The following is a 21,221-nucleotide window of genomic DNA, read 5'->3' on the forward strand; positions in this document are numbered from 1 at the left end:
AACCAGATTGGTTTCTCGAAAAGCACGAGGTTGCCAATATGCATTTGATTTAGAAGATGAATGTAGGGTTTTCTCAAACGGAAAGGAGGGAAAACAGAAATGTGCGTGACGGTGGAAGTGTCGAAAGTGTCCGCCGGATGGAGATTCAAGTGCTCATATTGATGTAGTTATGATTCTGTGTGCGCAGGGGAGGCTGTCAGGGAAAGTTTGAAAATGCTTGGCAAGAATGTGCACAATTCTTTGGTTCGTATGTCAATATTCTCTGCACGCCTCTTGGGATAAAGTGCGTTTGCAACAAAATTTATACGTACAATACTAATGCCACCTTTGAGAATAAATTAATTATTGCAGCACTTACAATGACAAATAATATCAGAAACCTGAAGCAAAGACACAGTAGCACGATAACAATCGTAATATCTTCTTATGTATCTTTTGTTCAGTGTCTAATACATATAATATGATCAGTATATCAGGCTATATAGGGTTTTAAAGGGAATCATCCAACGTTTTCCACGACACCATTCTAGGCACACTATACATTAAAATTCAAGAGTAAAATGAACAAAGAGTAACATTGAAAAATAGTTCTTTTCACAAATCTCTCATTTCTCTTGATGAGACTGTAACACATCTTGTGAAATATATTAACATATAGTTTAGAAGCCGTCTATTAACGATAGCCGAACTATAAATAAATTGTGTGGCAAACACCTAGCAGTTAAAGACAGCGAAACGCGATAAGATGGTTTTAATATTGCTAAAACGACAAGTGTCTTTGGATTTCACTATAAAATCAATCTACGTTTTCTCTGATGACACGACGTAAACAAATAAAAACACCTGTCACAAATATACAGATGAAACGTGATAGAGATTAGTCTAAAACAAAATATGAGATTGTGGAGTGTGCGCGTAATAAATTATAAATTATACTTCGAGGATAAAATCTACGGACTTCGATGGATTTATTGTGCAAAAGTAGCGAGCAGAAGGCTATTCGGTTATCTTCACACTAACGGATCTGACTATTCACAAAGTTGGCTATATTTGCAGCGTGGATAGCGCGTGACGCATGCTGGCGATGCTAGAGCGTTCTCGGTTCTGCTCCCCACTCTCGAATTTGATCTATCTACCCCACCGCGTGTACATTCGATCCCCTACCAACGGTATCGCAACGTACCGGACGCGACAAAGATGGAAAGATTCGCGTGTACTTCGGCTCGAGCAAAACGGAACACGTGCCGCTGCGGTGGGGGCGGAGGAGGAGCGAGAATCGCGTCGAGGTGGGGGATATCTATTCACGACGAGAGGGGCAACCGACTGCTCTCACCCTCGCGATTACCACACCCCTTCCACCAACCAGTGGTGCGCGTTTTCTCCCACATAGTGGCGCTAACCGACGGGATCTTTGTTGCTCTCCACGCTCGAGCGGCGCTTCGGCCGTGAGTTTGGACGCTGGTGCCGCCAGCGGCGATCGCGCGAAACTCCGAGGTCGTCAGGGTGGTGGAAGAATAGGGTGGTGGGACAGGGTGACGCCGAGAGAGGAAACGCGCCGAGAGTAGGGTGGACGAAAGGGAGGCCTGGTGGGGGCAAATCCAGAGAACGTATCCGACGAGGACGGCGACATGCTACTCTCAGGACGCGCAAAACGTCAGAGTGGGTCGAGAAGGACGGGTGCCTCTTTCTCTCTCCCTCTACCTCTCGCCGCCTGTCGTTCCGTCCTCGTTCCTTTCGAGCATTTTTCTCACTTCCACGCTCCTCGTGGAGAGGCAAAGGAACAGAGCTCGATGGCGGGGCGAGAGCCGGCTTACTACGCGGTGAAACGCTAGCACGGCGCTCAGTCTTCAGCGATCAAACCGCCAGGCAGTATGGACCTTCCTGAGCAGTCTCTTCTTCAACTCTTCATTCTCTTCTTTTTTTCTGACTAGTGACGATAATCGACAGATAAGACTAGAAAACTGCATCAGCTGCATCAGCTACTCCTTTGTTGGTTGATTCAACGGTTCGAAGCGGTTTTGACTTGGAAGATCTTCAGTTAAGCTAAGATCGATGTCAAGAAGAAACAGATAGAAGATGGTCAACGGTTTTGGTGCACAGTGTAAAGATAATCAAAGTCCGAATCAGTCTCCGGAATAACTTATAATTTGATTCTCGGAATTTGGAGTAAGAGATTACTCGCATTGGAGTAACAGTGAAGAAAGAAGACTAGAAGCGTTGATGGATCGGAGTTAACAGATGTTTAAAAATAGACGTTTAGAAAAACCTGTCGGAGAAGGGTGCTCGTTATCAATTGAAACTTCAGAATATGAAGCCTCATGAGAATGTCGTCGAATAAAGAGATCAAGAAAGTATTAAGAAGACTGTTTGTTTTTCAACACTTTGAAAATGGAATCTATGACGGTCAGGCGAATGCAATATTACACGTGAAGAAAGCGTATCGTATCTACAAAGATAGGTGCGCGCTATGACGCCGAAGTGCAATCGCAACCGCGGAATCGTGGTAAACCACGTGGTACGCTAAATCGCGTGAATCTTCTCTATTTTCCACTCACAAACAAATTCGCGTTCTGAGGATGGTGTATCGAAACGAGATCAAGTACGAAGTACCAATCTTCAAGTATCAAGTACCCTGCCCGTGAAGATCGTAAAGACATTAAAGGTGCAACGTAACAGTGACCACCCTACGAGATTCGTCGTACCGTGTTAATGTTGTCCAATGACGATACAACTGCGTAGAAGAAGGAACTGTAAAGAGGCGCTACGAGTGTGGGAAGTGTAAAATGTAAAAAGTGGAAAAGTGGAGTAAAACTGCACCATACCATTGCATTCGCAAGCATAAGTTTCGAATATCCACGTAATATCCACTACCCGTATAATTGACGAACTTGTTATTCGGACGTGTGATCTGCCGACGGCACTTGCCATTCGAGACGTTCAGTGATCAAATAGACAAGTGAGGTAAGAGAAACATCTGAATTATAAACCTGAATAAATTTCTATACTCATCGTTTTATTGCTAAAAATTTATTTCCCAAAACCAATGTGAAAATTATAGTATCCTCATGATTACGAAGCGAATAAAAAGTTATCAGATTTGTATTGCGACAGGATTTAAAAATCGGTCGAAGCAATATTTCTTCTCGTATTCATGGACAATGTTCTCTTTCCACAGCTAAATTCATAAAATTTATATGTCAAGATACCAATGTGTTATGATAACATCTGAAATTTATTAAAGAAACGATTTAGAGAACTTATCACACACACAAAAATTAATTAAAATAAAATTATTCTGTATGCAACTTTTTGAATATCCTTTACATGCAATGGTATATTCTCAATATGTCCTTAATATTCTTGAACTTGTTAAGTCTGTAATATTTGAGCAAAAGTGAGTAAACATCTTTTTGTTCTGAAAATATAAAATAAAATAAAAGAAGAAGGTTTTTAATTTTCGCACGCATGCATATTGCAGCGATAAATGTTGATGAGATAGTGAGGTTGATGACATACTAGGAGAAGAATGTATCATTTATGACATTCTTCTCTCTCATCCCCCCGATGGCTTCAGTGTATCCAATACTAAAAATCGGTTTTTAAATTCACCTGTTGCTACGTTTTTCTCCGCAGTAGAAAAAAATGCAATCGCGTTTATAGGCATTCGTGTATTCGTGTTTCGAGAGTGTTCGTATATCTCGTGAAACGTATCGGGACTTCCAAGAGGACTTGATATCTCGCCGAGAGTGAGTTGCGCAAACAATTTTCGAGTGATCATCGTTACCGGAATAGATCCACCTGTTAGGCAAACAAGTTGACCGCATGCCCTTTGCTTTAGTGTGCCTTGAGAGTCCACCTGTAAAGGTTTTCCTAGATAGGATAGTTCCCTGCCAGGTCGGAGAATTCACCAAATCCTTGGAAAGGAAAGGGCACGTGCCGCAACGCAGGTAGCAACGTCTCGGGGTTGCATTGTATATCGAAGTAGCGTCAATCGGCGAGTCGTGCCACTCTTTTGAGGATCTCAATTCTACGTTTGAGAGAATCCGAAAGTCAAGTTGTGTAAACTTGAATGAACTCTATTGAACTTGCCGGGACGAGGGGAAAAAGAAGACCTGTGCGCGCTTTTCGGAAAGTTCACACACCACATCGACGAGGATATTTCTTCAAAGACTTGCACGCCTTGATACGTTTCTTAAAAGTGCTCAATCGAGCGTGAATTGTCTTCTCGTGTAAAATGCTACTTAACAAAATTTTTTAATAAAAGTGAACTTAATAAAATTAAAATAACACACTATTAAATTTTGGAAGTTTTGTACTTCTGTGACTTTGTAGAATCAATATACTATATCCGTTCTTTTGATTTTTAAGTTCGCCAATAGCCTAAACTAAAAATGATATGATTCTCCCTATTTAGTTTGCGAAATATTCTATAGTTTTTTTCTTTTCGGATATGTCACACAAGTAACCGCCCCGCTTGTTTAATAAAAAAAATCTTCGCTAATGTGATTTTAAACTATCTTCTGTGTGAGAGTGATTAGTCTTTTATGAATATCAGATTTGATTATACGATGAGCTATTCATTATATCACCGTCGGTCACACGAAATATATTTTTCAACGTCAAATTACGAACGTTTTCTACATATACAAGCGCACGGGGTTTTCAAGGATAACCGAGGAAGAAACATCGAAATAGAAAACGAGGAAAAAGATGAACGATCACGAGATCTCGATTGAATGACGTATCAAGAAGAATACTAATCGCACGCGATCAAGTCGTTAGAGACGGATATCGCGATAATATTTCATAGCAGCTAGGTTTATTGCGAAAAACTAAACGCAAACGTATACATCCGCAAGTATTTTTTAATATTCACGGGACGACACTTACATCTCTGTAAATCGTCGGCTAATTCTTTTCGAAATAGCACCAGACAATTATAGGCCTCTTTAGCGTGATATAATATTCGAGCATGAATATTTGAATCAGTAATTGCATCGACGTGAAAATACGTGAAATTGAAAAGAAATTTTTTATCAAGAGTAATCGACGAATCGCGGAAAATGTCTTCTTCACGATAGAAAGAACTACCATGTCAAACATCTAGGAGCGAGCGACACACTCTCTCAGCCGTCGGATACTCGCCGTGCTTAGTCACTTTGATTTCTCGTAGGCGCAATTAGTGCTGCGCAATTGAAATTACACGGTAACTTACGCGAACCATGCTTCTTTTCCGCCGAGACTTCAATCAAGAAACTTAGGTTTATTCGTCTTGATGAGTCGAAAGTTACGAAGATGGCCGGTTCTCTTAGATGAAAAGGTAGATGTGTTCGTGCGACGGATAGAGGGGTTTCAAAGATGTGTGAAGAAGCGAAGTGTAATCGCATCGTATTACGATAAATACTTTTGAGCATTCGGATAATGTATCCCGTCAGAAACGGAAACTTAGTCTAAAAGACAATCGTAGAGTGTGTCCCTTTAGCGGCTCAGAAACGAAGCTGTCCGTATATAAGCTGCGGTTTGGTACATACCTTCGGGGCCCACCCTTTTTTGGGTCTTATAGGGGCCATTATCCGATCGTGGAATTTGAGATCTGGCCCTTTCAGCCGCGCGTCAAATTATCCTTGAGCACAATGTGCCCGTTGATTGATATCTTCAGTCGTTGCTCCTGCAACGTGGCTCGCTCGCTCGCTTCATTCGTGTTTTCTTTCTTATGCTCTCTCTCTCTCTCCCTCTCTCTCTCTCTCTCTCCTCCGCCTCTGTCTCCCTCTCTCCCTCCCTCGCTACACGCTGACGCTCCTTTTTCTTCTCTTTTAGGACCTCGCGCAGCGGCCCCGTACAAAGCCGGGCCCGAATGCTTCTACTCGCGGACTCACACAGCCCTTCCACTTGATTTATTCTAAACCCCTGTTCGCTCTCTCCTCCCGGTCCCGACCTCAAACTCGTTTCTGCCGTCGAGAAAAAATGATCTTACGGAACTGGAGAACGTCCCGTAGTATTGTGGTCCTTACCTTGTATAAAATTCTACCTCGATGAAGATCGCTATTGTGCCGCGCATCTACGAGAAACGCTCATCCCTTCTCGCCGAATTTACTCAACGCCCTCGGTGTCAAAATGATTTCGCGTCTACGCTCCGTAGATCGATTGTTCTTCGTGGCATGATTCGATTTGACGTCGGCTGTCATCGATACAGACTGACTTATTCGTCGTCAATATTTCCAACCGACCCGAGCGTTTGAGTCATACATAGCTAGTATCCATTATCCTACATATATAGCTAGTAGTCCATTAATTATATTACACACAGTTATTAGAGTAATAAATGCAAATATACCTTCTTAATTGTGCTGGTCTCGCATGTTTTGCGGGTGACGATAGTGGAAGTGGGAGAATATCTGAAGGTAATCGTATATGCGCGCGCGTGCAGAGCGTCCGTTCGGCACTACGCAACATTTTCCTCGCGTCCTAATCTAAACTTCGTGAGTTAGGGATCAGCGATGGAAGAAACGAGATATCCGTATATCGGCTGCAGCTGTCGGTGAAATGTCACGTCGTTTCTGGCGTGCCACGAAAGCGACACTTTAATCACTGGCAATTACGCATGGCCGAATTAGGTAATTACCTTACGTGCCCGTGCGCGCGCGCGCGCGCGCGCGGTCGGGAGACCCGTTTATATCGTTACTTAGTCCGTTTTAGCTCGAGTTAGTGTAATTAGCGCAAGACAGGGTGTACGCGAGCATATTATGCGCCGAGTTCGCCTCGGGAACTCGTGTCTTACCGTTACCCCCGTTCCACTTTCCCGCACCCGCTTACATCACGTCGGTCGTCCGTTTTCAAACTTTCCCGTCATTAACCGCCTTTTTCTGTCTCTCTTTCTCTCTCTCTCTCTCTCTCTCTCTATGTGCCGCTACGAAAAGTACGATTTCTCGCAAGCAACGGTTTGCACTATGCGGCTACGTACGTTGCGGAAGACTGCACAAGCCGAAACAACATGGGCGATGATATGTGCATCGCGGAACTATAACATCGAACGCAGGAGCTCCCAATGTGCGAAGCGCGAGAATTTTATTATGTAAATTGCATTTTATTTGAAAATTCCTTTGCGGCAGAAATTCATATCGAAATTTGAGAATACGAGTAAAGTTAAGCTTGCTGACATCAGTAGCAGTCGCTTACCATTGAACACGCAAATGTTGCTACCAGATTTTTCTCTACACTTCAGCTTTTAATTAGTCGCGAAGAAGAAATATTTCGTGTACGTATACACCAGAAAATCTCGTTATAGATTTCTCTTGAAAAAATTGATAATACACAAAAAGTGGAATTTTGCAAAACAGTTTTTCACGTAGCAATCTTCAACCAGCGAGGAATCTTCCGCGAATCCTTCCATATTTTGTCGCCTGTATATGCGCTCGATGATTCATGTATTCATTTTTACGAATGCGCATCGACGTATTCCTACTGCATTTCGAACAGTCGAACGAGCGCCGAACGACCGGAAGAGAGTTTTCCGCGTCGCCGCTGCTAAAGGCGGGTTCAGAGAGGATTTTCCTCGCTTTTCCACTGGCTGCTAGCGTAACGAGGTTACGCCTTAAGTATTTGCTCGTCGATTTCACGACGATGGGGTCCTGCCACCACCGACGCCTCACCTCTCCTCTCCGCCGCCGGTTCGTCACGCGACTTCTTTTACCGTAGCGTCTATATTTCAAGAGCTCGAAAATTCATCTCCTTCAAAAATGTTTTACGTGACTTTTCTGTCTTTCGTCAAGCTCGACTTCTACCTTCCATTAAACTTAACAAATTTCGAGGGAAACCATAGCAATCTCTTGAGCGCATTGCACTTGTGTTTGTAATATATCATGTAATTATATCAGAGAGTTGTTGTACATATTAATTTATTTTTCTTGTAATCTTCAAATAATCCGAGTGTTTACGCAGGACACAATAGATTTATCTATTAGTTTCCAGAGAATCCATTCCTCTTTTTAATTATTTTAAATAATTATATGACAAGATATTGTGTTTCTATACACGGTGTAGGTAATTAAATTTTATTAAAAATTAGCTTTAGCAAAAATGTCAGCTTTGATCCAATTTGCTCAAATATCTTACTTAATATCAAAATAAAAGTAGAGACATCCGCTGAACATAAAGGCAAAGAAATATCCGTGCAGGAACTAAATTCTCTACCTTTCATCCAACTTCTACTATAGTAAGATCGAGAATGTTAGAACAAACTCGTTGACGCGCACGATAATTTCCTGCCTCCTTTACGATCTCGGCTCTCCTAGTATCTATTACAGTTCAACCTCTCCTGTTTCCAAGATAGCGACGTCAATTAGCTAGGAGAGCAGTGTTATTCGCTTGAACACTTGTTGGTATTTTACATAACCATCGTTACGTTGCATCATCGTTATGTTACATAAAACGCGAGTCAATGTTAGTTATTAAACTTGTAGCGATGTTGCTCAACAAGCAGTATTTCAACATTATCATCTTTATTTCGCTAAAAATACTGCACGGCCAATTTTAGGACGGTACACTCCAAGATAAAAACCAAGCGGTATAAATAAAAGGATATATAAAAATACGCGTGTTATAAAAAATTTCGCCCTGCTTGCAAATATCTAAAAATCGTAGCGCTTTTTCCGCTGCATGTTTTGACGTTATATTTGGCAGAGACTTCCCTGAATAAGAATTTATAAGAATAATATTATACGGCTTCGATCGACGCGCTCTATGGGAGAAAGGATCAGCGTCGAAGGTATTGATCCTTCACAGGTGTGTGTTAAAGGTGTTATCTATTCTACCTTCTTTTCACCCTTCGATTTTCTAGGTATACCTAGGCCGATAGCTCGATACCTTCGAGAGGGACGTACGATCCCGCTTCAGGTCATGCGTGGCATATAAATATTATGCACAAATAAGGACGGGTCGCGTTTATTTATAGGAATTTTATGAAAATCTCTCGTCTATACCGAGGGGTAAATACGAGGATGCAAAAGAGTTCGGATAGCCACCTGGGAAACCTTCGCACGGGAAAAACTTCCTTTGATGTAACTTTGATGTAGGCACATGCGAAATATTGCAACGTATTAGTTTAGCATATTATATGATTAAATGTTTATAAATTGTTTCTTGCTGTTTAATCTTCTCTCGTAAACTCTCATTTTATATACAAGAAGGAGAAGACCATTCTCTTTGTTTCCTTGTACATACTTTTGAAGATGAATAAAGATTTGAAAAAGTTTCAAATCTTTCATTGTTTATTTGAAAAGTTTCGAACAAACATCGTCACAATCTCAAAATTTGCTTAGTGGATTTTATAAACTTTTTTTTTATTGACGGGCATTTTATTAATAATGAAGGCGTTCAAACGTAAATGTAAAATATTTTAATCAATTTTCGAAAATGACGTCGCCGAGAATTTCGTGAGAAACTAAGCGATGGGCGTTTTATGTTAATAGATGAAAGAAAAGTCCCCTCAGAAGCTTTTCTCATGGGGTTCTAAAAGAATATTAATAGGTTCCGTGTTCCCGTCATCTTACTGAGCCGAATTTACGTGTTAAAGAGTTACGGACTGATCTGAACCATCTGCGTGTCTCTTGATTTTTATTCTAACAACAAATCTTCTCGCGTAGGTTTACGTGTGGCGTTAATTACTGATGCTGTAGAATAATAAATGACACAGCAACCCTCTAGTAATATTGACTATAAAGCAAGCGATGGCAAAGTTGAAATAAATATATCGCAATATTAGAAAACTATTTTTGTGTTAAAAACAGCGAATTTGAATAGTTTAATAAATTTCAATTCTTTATCCTCTTTCAAATTTTTATAACAAATAAAAACACACATAGGCGATTTATAAAGTAAAAAATTGTTATATTTTCTGGGAGAAAGATAAACTTGTTTATAATAATGAAAATATTTAATTTTGCTTATCATTAAAGTTGAAATAAAAGTCATATCGTAATCGCTCGAATTTATCGAAACAAAGATAAAAATCTCGAGCTATTATGCATAAAGATGATCAAAAAGTCGTAAAATCGGAAAGTATTCCGTAGAAGCAAGGAAACATATATTTTCAAGTTAGGGTGTGAACATTGGAAACCAAAAAACTCGCTACCACCAAATTTGGTACGGTCATTGGACTCCGAAGGAGATATTACATGGAATAATCTGTGGCCGGTGCTCCCCTGCCTTTTCTCTCTTTTACCTCCTCCTGTTGATGTGATTTATAATGAACACCCGACTCACCGCGTACTCTCGATCGCCTAACTTCGAGTATGTTGCCAGTTTAAAAATAAAAAAAGAGAAGGAACACGACGTAACAATAATATCAGAAGGAGGGGCAAGCTGGAATACGTAATGCGCTAAGGACGAAGGTAGGGCGCGCCATGGACCAACCATGAAATTGAGTTTCGTTCTGAAATCGACTTTCGACAAAAAACATTATCGAATAATATCTCGTGGGATAAAGATAAATTACGTGCGGACTTTTTAGTCAACGCCGTGATTGTTTTGGCGATAGACGTGGCTTTTTTGTCTTTAAATAATCTTGAACAATCTTGGAAGTGTGTAACTTATTAACTCGCAACGAGTTGTACCCGGATTAATTTTGGAAGATCAAATATCGACGACGTTGGCATTGAGTAACGTATAATGCACGAGGCATGCGGTGCGTTATAATTATAACAAGAATATACCGTTGCCTTCCTTACTGAATTATTCATTCATTTGTAAGTACATAAATGTGCTTGTACTTGCACATCGCAAAATCTCCCATGGCCCAAGATATAAGTAGCATTAACAACGCATTCATTATACTAATTACTATTATAAAGCACTGTCGAGATCATGCATGTTATTTCCTTGCCACAAAAAAAGGGGTTCGTACTAATACCTGGGCCGAATGCAAAACCGTAGGGTGATTGAAAGGAGTCCATGTAAAATCGCGTGTAAAAGTTGATGCTAGTTGAACTAATTTCGATTCAGACATATTCCGGATCTCGCGAGCAAGTTAAAATATAATCGAATATCTCAATTATTTCAAATCGCAATAGCTCGCTTTAAATAATATACCAACTTCTTTTTTCATTCTTGTTTCTCTGTTTAATTAAGATAATCTGATAAAGCATACTAATGACACGACTACTGAAACATTTCCTTGAGAAAAGAGAAATTGTAACAAATTAGTTTGTCGTCGTTTATTCTCATGCACAAGAACCACGAATACTTGTCGAACTTCTGATATGACCCAGGTGTATCCTATTATTATTAAGCTGCAAAAGTTTTGAAACTTATTTCAATCGAAATGACATGGCCATCAAGATATTAATCTAGTACTTTCTTTTTATTTTAGATTCAAAGCCCGGTAAGAAGATTGCAGCTGCTCAGTGGCACCGATCGGTAAGATACTTGGAGAACCGTTAAGCCGTGAGCTATAACGCAATAACCAGTTTTAATAAAATGCAATAAAAAGTCTGAAACAAATGTGCCGTTTTGCACGGCGCAACACTTAATATTTTTACAAAACACAGATGATGCGCGTTTCGTGAAACACTCGTTTCGATTGTTCCCGTGAACCTTCAGCGGAGGCTTTTCATTCCCGATACAGACTTTTCTTTATCTCATTCTGCCTTTGCGAAATTCAAGATCTAAACTTTATACAGTCCGTAAATGGTATCGTGTAATCCTACGCACAATCATATCAAATATCAATATTGAGCGAAGTTGCGTGATTTCGCGCTGTGGCTTAGGAAATGTTGCGCAGTAGGTATCGCGTCGGGACTATAGATCGAGAGTCTCGAGTCGAAGAATCCGGCAAGACGGTACGTCCCTGCCTTCGGTGGGCAGATAGGGTATAATCATACCGAGTTTCGTATCTCGAGGGGGGCCACGGGAAGATGGTCCAACATCTGCCGCTGCAGGGAATCTCTGCCCACATGCTGGCCGGCCCGCGCGCGCGCGCGCGCGCATACACACATACGCACGTGCACGAATCACGATACGCGCGTATGTACAGGCGTCTGCACACACGCGCACCCGCGACGCACACGCGCGTATACGCACGGCAAAAAGTGACGTAGGTACACGGTGGGACGTCATGTAAATTCATTCGAAACACATGGCAGGGCTCATGGCGGCGGCGCTCCTCTTGCGCGCAAAGGGTTTCGAAGAGAAATCTCTGAAGAGCAGGGCGCGCGGAAAAACAAACGATAACTTCGACTTCAACATCGCGTGCCCCCTTGGTAGTACCGTTATTCCGTGCAACGTCGCCGCGAGACTGAGCGCGGACAAATTTGGATTTCTTTTCTTCACGGAGCCGTCTTAGCACAATGCGATATTTTCAGTCAGTCACAAATTATCGCAGTTTTGTTTCGTGCAAAACGAAATGTTTAATAACAACAATGAAAATTCTGTTGAAATTAACCTGGGCAGAATTTGTAGCTGATGGTATTCCGTAAACCGTAATATTCTACGTGTCCGAATATGTGTATTGATCAATGTGATTAATGAAAAATTCTTATATTTCATTATAAATTCAGATGATGAAAACTATCATAATTTGAATGTTGGCTAATTATGTATAATATAAAATATCGGCTTTATTAAAAGATAGTTTATGGCGTACTTTACCGCGGATACGTTAATTGGTTACTTCATTATTTTAATAAATACGTTCCCTCTTATATAATGCGTATACGCAATAATTTATTACATTGTGAACATATTAATTAGTTGCTAATTTTAAACGATAGATACTCATTTTTGTTATTATCTACGCTAGTGGTCTACGTAGTTGTATCGTTATATTCTCTGCTGCACAAAATAAATCTGCTTCCAGCAATTTAATTCCGTCTCGATAGGGTTCGCGACTTTTTACGCAGTATTTTACACGAAATATAGACAGTATTATATCGTCGTTGAAAATAAAGGAATCAATTAAAAAAAAAGAACTCTCGTGGAACTCGCGCGCGGCATTACAGAAGTGTTCCTAATTAAAGTTCATCAAGCCAGTTGAACAATTATCATTAACTATATACATACGTTGCCTCAACACTTACAACACTTACAACAACCGTTACGTTTCCCGCCGCTGAGAACAGTTCGTTCGATTTCACTTATGCCCGCGTAACGCCCCTATTATAAGAAAGAAAGTAGGTATTTACAACATTCTCGTGGAGAACATCCTCGATGCGTAACATATTATTGAGATAAATAACATCTTGGTCGTTCAAGTGAAATTAAAATTGTATCTAAAGTGACAGCGTAAAAAAATATTTAACTGAGAGATGAGCAAGTGCAAAGAGTAAAGAAGGAAAGGAGAGGCTGATGTTGATCGGAGCGACTCCCAAAAAAGAGAAAGAGGCGGGACAGTTCAGTCGTAACGTCGTTCTCGCTTTTTTTCACGAGAAAAGAAACGTCTTCGTTATGTTCGGTAAGCCGGAAGATAAAGAGAGTAGCAAGGATCTCTTTTCGACGGAGAGTCGATTTCGAAATGCTTGCAGGCGCGCCGCGTAAAGAGTGCCATGGCACAATAAAGATAACGATTTACGTTTGACTTTATCGTCGGGAAGCCAGGGCCAATGACTCGATGAACCAGCTTCGTGGCTCGATGTCACGATTTATAGGCACTGCGCACGGTGCCTCCTGAATGCCAAGGTAGCGTCGAAATGGAGTATGCCTAACGCGAAGTAATAACTAAACAGCTAATAACACTATACATAATTAAATGGCTATAAATTGTGCTCGTTTCTTTCGATATTCAGATAATTTTAGGCATTATACTAGCTTTAATGTCTTTTATGAAGATATCTTCAAGGAATTATGAAATATTATTATGCTGTTTTAATTCTATCATTATCGGATTATTTTACGCACTCTATTAATTATACTCTTAACATATTCATTACGAATAATGAACGATACGATGTATATTTACGACATAACGAATTATGTACTCGGCGTATGAACGAGGAGAATAAAATTTTATATGATGTATTAAAAATAGTCGATCGGTTTTTACGGAAAAAAACAGTTAATAAAAAAAAAACTTTAATATAAAAATTTTTAAGGTATACTTTTATTTAAAAAGAAGAGATTAAAAAGAAGACCTAGCGACTATATGAACTGCGTGGCGAACCGGGCCGTATTTCTCCGTGAAATTTAACGAACTCTTTCGCAATGGGACACCATTAAAAAAAATTCTTGAGCGTCATGTCGTAGAACGCACGCAATGGTGATGAACGCCACGAATGGAAAGGAGAAGGGATATTAAGAGAGGAGAAAAAACAAGAAAGAGCGACGACATCGCGAGGCGTTTCACGCAAACTTATGCAAATGTAGTGCAACGCGCACACAAGTAATGTTTACGCGCAGTTAAGTAATGTTTACTGCTATATACGGACACTATAATTTACAATTCTCGCATTCCAACCGCGGATAACATTTTTGGATCAATAATAAAGGACGGCGGATTTCGGGCAAATAACATAGTAGAATTTAATACAAATTGGAATCATTGATTTGCTAGATACTTCTCAACAATTTATAAATTCCATTTATAAACAATAAATTAGATATATCATAGATTGGAAGCATTAAAGCATTTTAGGAGAATGAAGTTAATGCTGATAACACGAATAATTTTTCTAATTTTTAAAATTCTTAAATTTAGATAATATACGATTATATTAAGTTTTTAATAACAATCATGGAGCGTGTAAATTAGTCGATATTAGATCCTTCTTTCTTTACTTCCTTAATCCGTTCACGATATCGCGCTCGCGCACGATCATTTGCCGATTTTTCGACGCAGTAAGAAAGGACTTATCGCACGCATATATAGACGGTTTTAATTATTTAACCTGACATCGAGTGCACTCCCGCCGAAAAAGTTGGTGCCACGGTGGAAACTCGAAAATGCATTTCGTGCACGTAACGAACTTAAATGGTCAGGGCATGCACACCGGTTGCCCGGCGACCATTATCAGATCAATAATTACGAAGGACAGCCAAACTTCTCGAACTTTGGACTGTTTCTAACAAATTTATACTGCCATCCGGTTTCTAACTTCTCTTTGTATATCGATAAAAGATATCGGAGATCCTTGAAAGAGGATTATTAATGATGATAAATGATAAAGTTTCTCTTGTGAAAGTAATTTTGGCTTCTCACGATCTATTCATCTATTTATTTACAGATATTATATAGAAAACTCGATAAAAAGTGACAAAAACACGAATAAATACAAGAAACGCCAGTTTCTGATAAAAAAGTTTGTCCAGATGTGAAAAGCAGCATAATAGACAAATAATTGCAGGCTTCTAATTTTACATAACTATATTCTGTGCACAATAATTACGTAGGCTGATTAGGCCAATGCAATCTTGACTGACAAACAACTGTTGCGGTGCATAATTATTATTCACCACACGTTATGGCATGTTCCAAACCGCAAGGCGGCGGTGCCTAGAATCGATATTCTCAGGTTAACCGTACATCCATACATACACGAGGCACGGGGCAGGGGGGGGGGGATGCTCATGGCGTTGATCGTCACGTCCCCCAATTAAGGTCTCGAGGTCGTTAACGAGCAAAATAATTAGGCTGTACACGACGATGGGCGAGGATGACGAGGACAACGCGGTTCGTTAGCCTGTCTTCTCTCTTTAGGGTCGTACTATCGTGCTACATCTGGCAAGATGATGAACAAAAAAAGAAGAAGCATCAGACATATTCTTTAAGTAGTGGCGAGACACGTCGCGAATTAATATGTTTAGCGGAAGACTTACGTGCCGAACGTCTGCATGCAAAATTGTTGCGCTCAGAAGAAACCGCGGTATTCTCGTAAAACGGACGATTTTCGAAGCATGCAAATAATTGCTGATCCTTTTTTTCATAAATGCGAGGGCACACAATGCGAACATTCCGTTATTTCGAAAGCGCAGAAAGCTTTACTTCGATTTATCCTTGATAGAATCGAGACATTCGTATACGGCTCTATCACGCGTGTCGTGTTACAGCCGATTACAATCACGCTTCGCGACTGTCTCGCATAATTGCCGGTAATAATTGGATTCGATCGGAAGCTCCATCCATCCGTAGAGCTTTGGGAGTTAAAGCGCGACGTTAACGAAACTTTAACATCGAGTTAACGATACGACACGCTGAGCCGGTAACCCATAAATGCGCGGATGCCAGGGGGTTAAAAGCGAGATGGAAAGAAAGAGAGAGAGAGAGAGAGCTGCGAGAGGGACGAAACGCGAGAGGGAAGGGAGAAATCTGTGAGCGCCACCCTTTCGTATGCAAATCCCGGGACACCTGGAGCCAAAGGCCGCATGCAAATCGGCGCTCGGGCCATCTGATCGGGCAGAACCTCCGCCTCTGAACCGGTCCGGCGTTTTTTGCGAGCCCCGAAAATCACACGTCTCTGCCATATTTTTTTTTTCCACGGTGGAACAACGCTGGGAATTCGACTCGCGAAATTCAGTGCAAGCGCGATATCGTTATAACTTCACCGCGAAATTGCATCGCTCGCAAATTAAATTTATGCAAACAGATGTGTATTATTAACGTTTAATTATTTTCTCCTCTCTTCCTTTCTCTCTTTCTCTCTTCATTAGTATATTAATATAAAAATGTTTTTGATTCGTTTCAATCGTTCCTTATAGGCCCCATGATAAATTACCATTTGTCCATAATCACGAGCCGCTCATCGATCAATCGATCATACGAGGATCGAATCGGAGCACGATAAGCACGTAATAACCGATGTATATCTAAAATGACTTGTTATTACGTCAGATGGCTGATTTAAAAATTGGTACGCTCCATTAACTGCAAAAAAAAATTGTTAATGTACGATTGTACGACGAGAGCGCGCGACATGGCGGTCGTATGAATAGCGACCGCTTCGAGCCATTGATTAATATCGAGCGATTGAAGCTACCGTGGATATCACCCATTAAAATGATACCGCACGGACGCATCGGCGCGGAGCGCGGTGCGCGCACCACCGTTTTTCCATTGATTTATTTCGCGCAAAAAGCGAGAAGCGCATTTATCGTGATTATCTGCGCCAGTAGCAGCACGCCGTGGAATACACCGCGCGCCCCACCCTAATCATTAATTATCGCGCAGATAAATCGATTGTGCGCACCCCCTGCGCACGACACGAGTAACGCCGGCTCGATACGCGCAGGTAAAAATGAACGATAGCGTAAGAGAAGGTGTAAACCGGCGGGCAACCGATAACGCGGAAAAAAAATAATCGCGCGACGATAACGCCGATGAAAATATTATTGTTTGCGCACGCCACATTCCTCACACAGGCGCGCCACGTGTGCGTGCTTCAAAAACTAGCTCCATTTAGCTCTCTCGTCATACCTCCGTAGTTTATCAACGTCGGCGGTATTTAATCAGATAAATTTTCGGGTATTTCGTATTTACCACACACGGTATTGTATTATAATGATTTAATGATTATATTCAGTCTCGCGTGTGCGCGTGTATATGTATGTGCGTGAGTGCGTGCGTGAGTGCGTGCGTGAGTGCGTGCGCGCGCATATGCGGAGAATAAATTATTCTAAACGCGGATACGAGGCGATATAACTTTTTCAACACGCGATCCGCATAACTCCAATTAACAGCACAAGTTGTTCGCTTAAAAATCACACACGCGCCTTTATTCGTAATTCATTCTTGATAGAGCCGGGAACGGGGAGATGTTATACCCACGGTAACGGTTCTCGTTATCGTAAGAGGCGGTAGTTTCAATTATAAGTGCGACTTATGCCACATATTATATCGCGCTATCCCGTATCTTTCATAGACGGTGCTTTTAACGCCGTTCCGAGTAATCCGATCTAAGGCTAGACTCCAGGCTACATCGTAGCTTTAAGCGTGTGTGAAATAATTGCGGCCTTATCATCGGGGCGCTTATCCCCTGGCACGTCTCGAAGATAGTTGGCGAAGACTCGATCCGCGAAGCCAGACGGACGCGTGAAACGCGCATGCATCGGCCAGTCAGATCATTATCGAGCCCGTCGTGTTGTCAGACTCGCCTCCTTCGTTTTTGCTTCTGTCTCTCTCTCTCTCTTTCTCTCTTCCATTTGCCTTCCGCGATACGCCTAATCGTACGATCTAAGTCGCGGCATTGCAGTTTATCTACAGCTTTTACCGCAAAGACGTCACTTCGGCGAAGTGCCGCCGCGAGCCAACAAGTGAAACGCAGCAGAAACGTGAAACTTTGACTTCCCCGTTTGCGCGACGTGAATTTCGCTTATCTCGCGAATAATCGGTCTCTCCGATGGGTTAAAAACGAACATTGGACGACGTCGGCGTCGCTATTTCGGAGCGCGCGAGGTAAACGTGTTCAAACGTGAAAACACGTTAGACGTGACATCACACGACAAAATGTAGTTGTTGATATCACTAAACGTTTGTATCACATAACGCTTTAAATAACGTATTTATGTTTCTTTCACGTGTTTTAAAAAAATATAATTGAATTATTATGTTGTATCATCAAGATGTAAAAAGCAAAGATATTTACTTGGCAGAATATCTTCTTAGATCGAAAACATAATCCAGCATGGTATTTCTATTAATATCGTCAAGTACATAGTTTAGAAATTTATGAATGTTGTTCGACAGAAATATGTATATAGTTGTAATTAAATATACGCACTGTTATTTTCTTTTTAATTAATCGTGTCTGAAAAAAACATGTTTTTTAGATTGCAAATTGCATATTTATCCGTTTTCAGTTTATGAATTACGATACTCAATTACTTGTTTTATTATTCAAACAATTTACAAATTTAATGAAATAAGAACCAATTAGGATCAGCACTTGATTTTATCAAACAAATACAATTTCTTTCATAATTTTCTTTTAAAGTGGATCAATTTTTAATTATGATATTGAAACGATATAGGACATTAATCGATTTGATATTTATCTGCATCTTTCAGAAAAGAAACAAAGCAAATTTTTTTGAACGGCGTCAAATATGAATTTTGTGTAAATATATTATTCATCATTCGCGGTATATTTATCTCGCGTTTTCCAAAGAGTGTTCACAACCGCGATAGAAGCGCGAAAAAATAAATAAATAAAGAGACTCTCGTTGATATTCGTGTGACGAAAAAAAAAAGATTTTTTATCGCAGGATCTAATTGATGAGATAATCCAACGGTCCCTCCCCCTTCGGTTCGGACATTCTCCCTTCCCATTCTTCGCGTCTGCTCTTCTAATCATTCAATCTGCCCGGTATCCTCTCCGATGTCATTGCGTGAATTGCGTCTATCGAGAGCGCCCGTGCGTGTCGGGTGTACGCATGCACGCTCAACGACAACGATGAAGGACTGCCGCGCGCCGCGCAGGTCAGCCATCTTGGCTGACGTCATCTCGCGCGCCGAGCACGCAACCGCGAAATGCCGACTTCCTCGTTGCGATAGCACCTTACTTTTTATTACTCCTTTCCCCGATTCACTTTTTCTCTCTCTCGTCTATCCTGCGCCCGGTGCCCCCCTTCCTCCCCCTCCGTCGAACCGATCTCTCTTTTTTCCCTCTTTTCTCGCCGTGTACGCATCGTCGACGGCGGCGGCGTCCTGTGCAGACGTTCGCGTTTCGGTTGCGAAACGAAGCGAGACACCCCACCCTCGATACATGTAAAATGGCGGAATTTAATAGAAAGACGCTATTCGCCGGCCGCAGTTGGCGTGAAAGCCGAGGCGGTCCACCGATTTTTATCACTCTTATTTCTATTCCATTCCTGTGAAGACTGCGAGAAGGAGGAGGGGGTTGCCCCTATCGACTCCCTGATTACTTATAATCTATAGGTAAATTTCGAGGAAAAACGCACATTTCGAGAATTTATAGTCCGCGTTGGGCACGATTTCGACTTGTGACAGCGCAAGACGTATGTTGCCCGATCGACTGTAAATTATCGTAGATCTCGTTCCTGACAAGAATTTATAGTTGATTAAACGCTTGGGTGCCGGCTGTTAATTTTTTTTCGGGGCCACGCGGTAGACCGTATCTAACTGAGCAGCCGGAATTTTCTGGTTTAACTCTTTCTGAAATATAATGCGTTTAATTACGCGACACCTGGACGCTTCTTGCGGCCGGGCACATTTAGTTAGATAAACTCTATCGCTTCCGAAAATACACAACGGAGCTAAACGCAGAACAATAATTAATCATTAGCTAAGATCAATTATCAATCAAATTAAAATTACTTATTTAATCTTAATTTCTTATACCAAAAGTAGAAATAACATACTAGAAAAGAACATAATATATTAAGATATGACAATATTTAAAAAAATCACGTGTTTTCTCTCTCTCTCTCTCTCTCTTTCATTCTCTGGTTTGTAACTTCATATATCTTGTAGCACCATTTAAATTCCTGAAATATCAAGCTTATCATTTCAACCCCAGCTTATTGATTAACTGATGGGGTAAGTTATTGATTACCCCCGGTGGAATATTAAATTAATGTGAGAATATAAAACCCATGGTGACAGCCACTACGCGGAACGCGAACGGGTTGCCCCCGTCGCGCGCACTCCGCACATGCATTATTTCTTCACCTATAATATACGTTTCCCTGAAAGCCTGTAATAATCGACGGGATAACCAACGGATTGCCGTTAAGGACGACGTTAATCGGCTATCAACCGGAAAAGTACTAGGCACGTGCTCGACGCTACCGGGCCAGGGACGCCCTCTCGTACCGAGCTCAAATTGACGTCGCGACGGCGCGTATCGCGACATACGGACGTCTAAATTTTTCAAGGCAACGAGCATTCCCGCTAATGACGATCGTTCGGCACGTCAGGTCGATATCACGCGACGTGACGCGGTAATTTGAGAATTCGTGCCGGGTCATTACTATGTTTCGCGTTATAGGGACAAGTTCAGAGCCTCTCGAGTCCTCTCTCGATCGACTACCAGCGCGTGATAGTAGGTGTTTAAAACCGGTGTTAAATCGGGCTCCCTTTACGGGCCCAATAAAGTGCGATACGCGACTCTCTCTCTCTCTCTCTCTCTCTCTCTCTCTCTCTCTCTCTCTCTCTCTCTCTCTCTCTCTCTCTCTCTCCTCTCTCTCTCTCTCTCTCTCTCTCCTCTCTCTCTCTCCTCTCTCTCTCCTCCCCTCCTCCCTCTCTCCCTGCGATCCTTCGTTCGAAGGAACCTGTTCGAGAT

The 21,221-nt window shown here is 41.3% G+C and overlaps 1 protein-coding gene and 1 long non-coding RNA gene across 2 annotated transcripts in view; one reads left to right on the forward strand and one right to left on the reverse strand.

Annotated features, from left to right (window-relative positions):
- The window catches only part of LOC139776081 (UPF0489 protein C5orf22 homolog), a 267,600-nt gene that overhangs the window by 157,913 nt on the left and 88,466 nt on the right, over positions 1-21,221 (reverse strand). The gene's annotated exons all lie outside the window — the stretch shown is intronic.
- LOC139776082 (uncharacterized) overlaps positions 1,579-21,221 on the forward strand; it is a 73,551-nt gene continuing 53,908 nt past the window's right edge. Inside the window, exons 1-2 of the long non-coding RNA XR_011719007.1 lie at positions 1,579-2,961; positions 11,366-11,412. This is a non-coding gene — a long non-coding RNA (uncharacterized lncRNA). The remainder of the gene's footprint in view (positions 2,962-11,365; positions 11,413-21,221) is intronic.

The sequence above is a fragment of the Temnothorax nylanderi genome, unplaced genomic scaffold (assembly GCF_030848795.1).
Source record: "Temnothorax nylanderi isolate EJ_2023f unplaced genomic scaffold, tnyl_v1.0 TNYL_tig0111_pilon, whole genome shotgun sequence".
Lineage (NCBI taxonomy): Eukaryota > Metazoa > Arthropoda > Insecta > Hymenoptera > Formicidae > Temnothorax > Temnothorax nylanderi.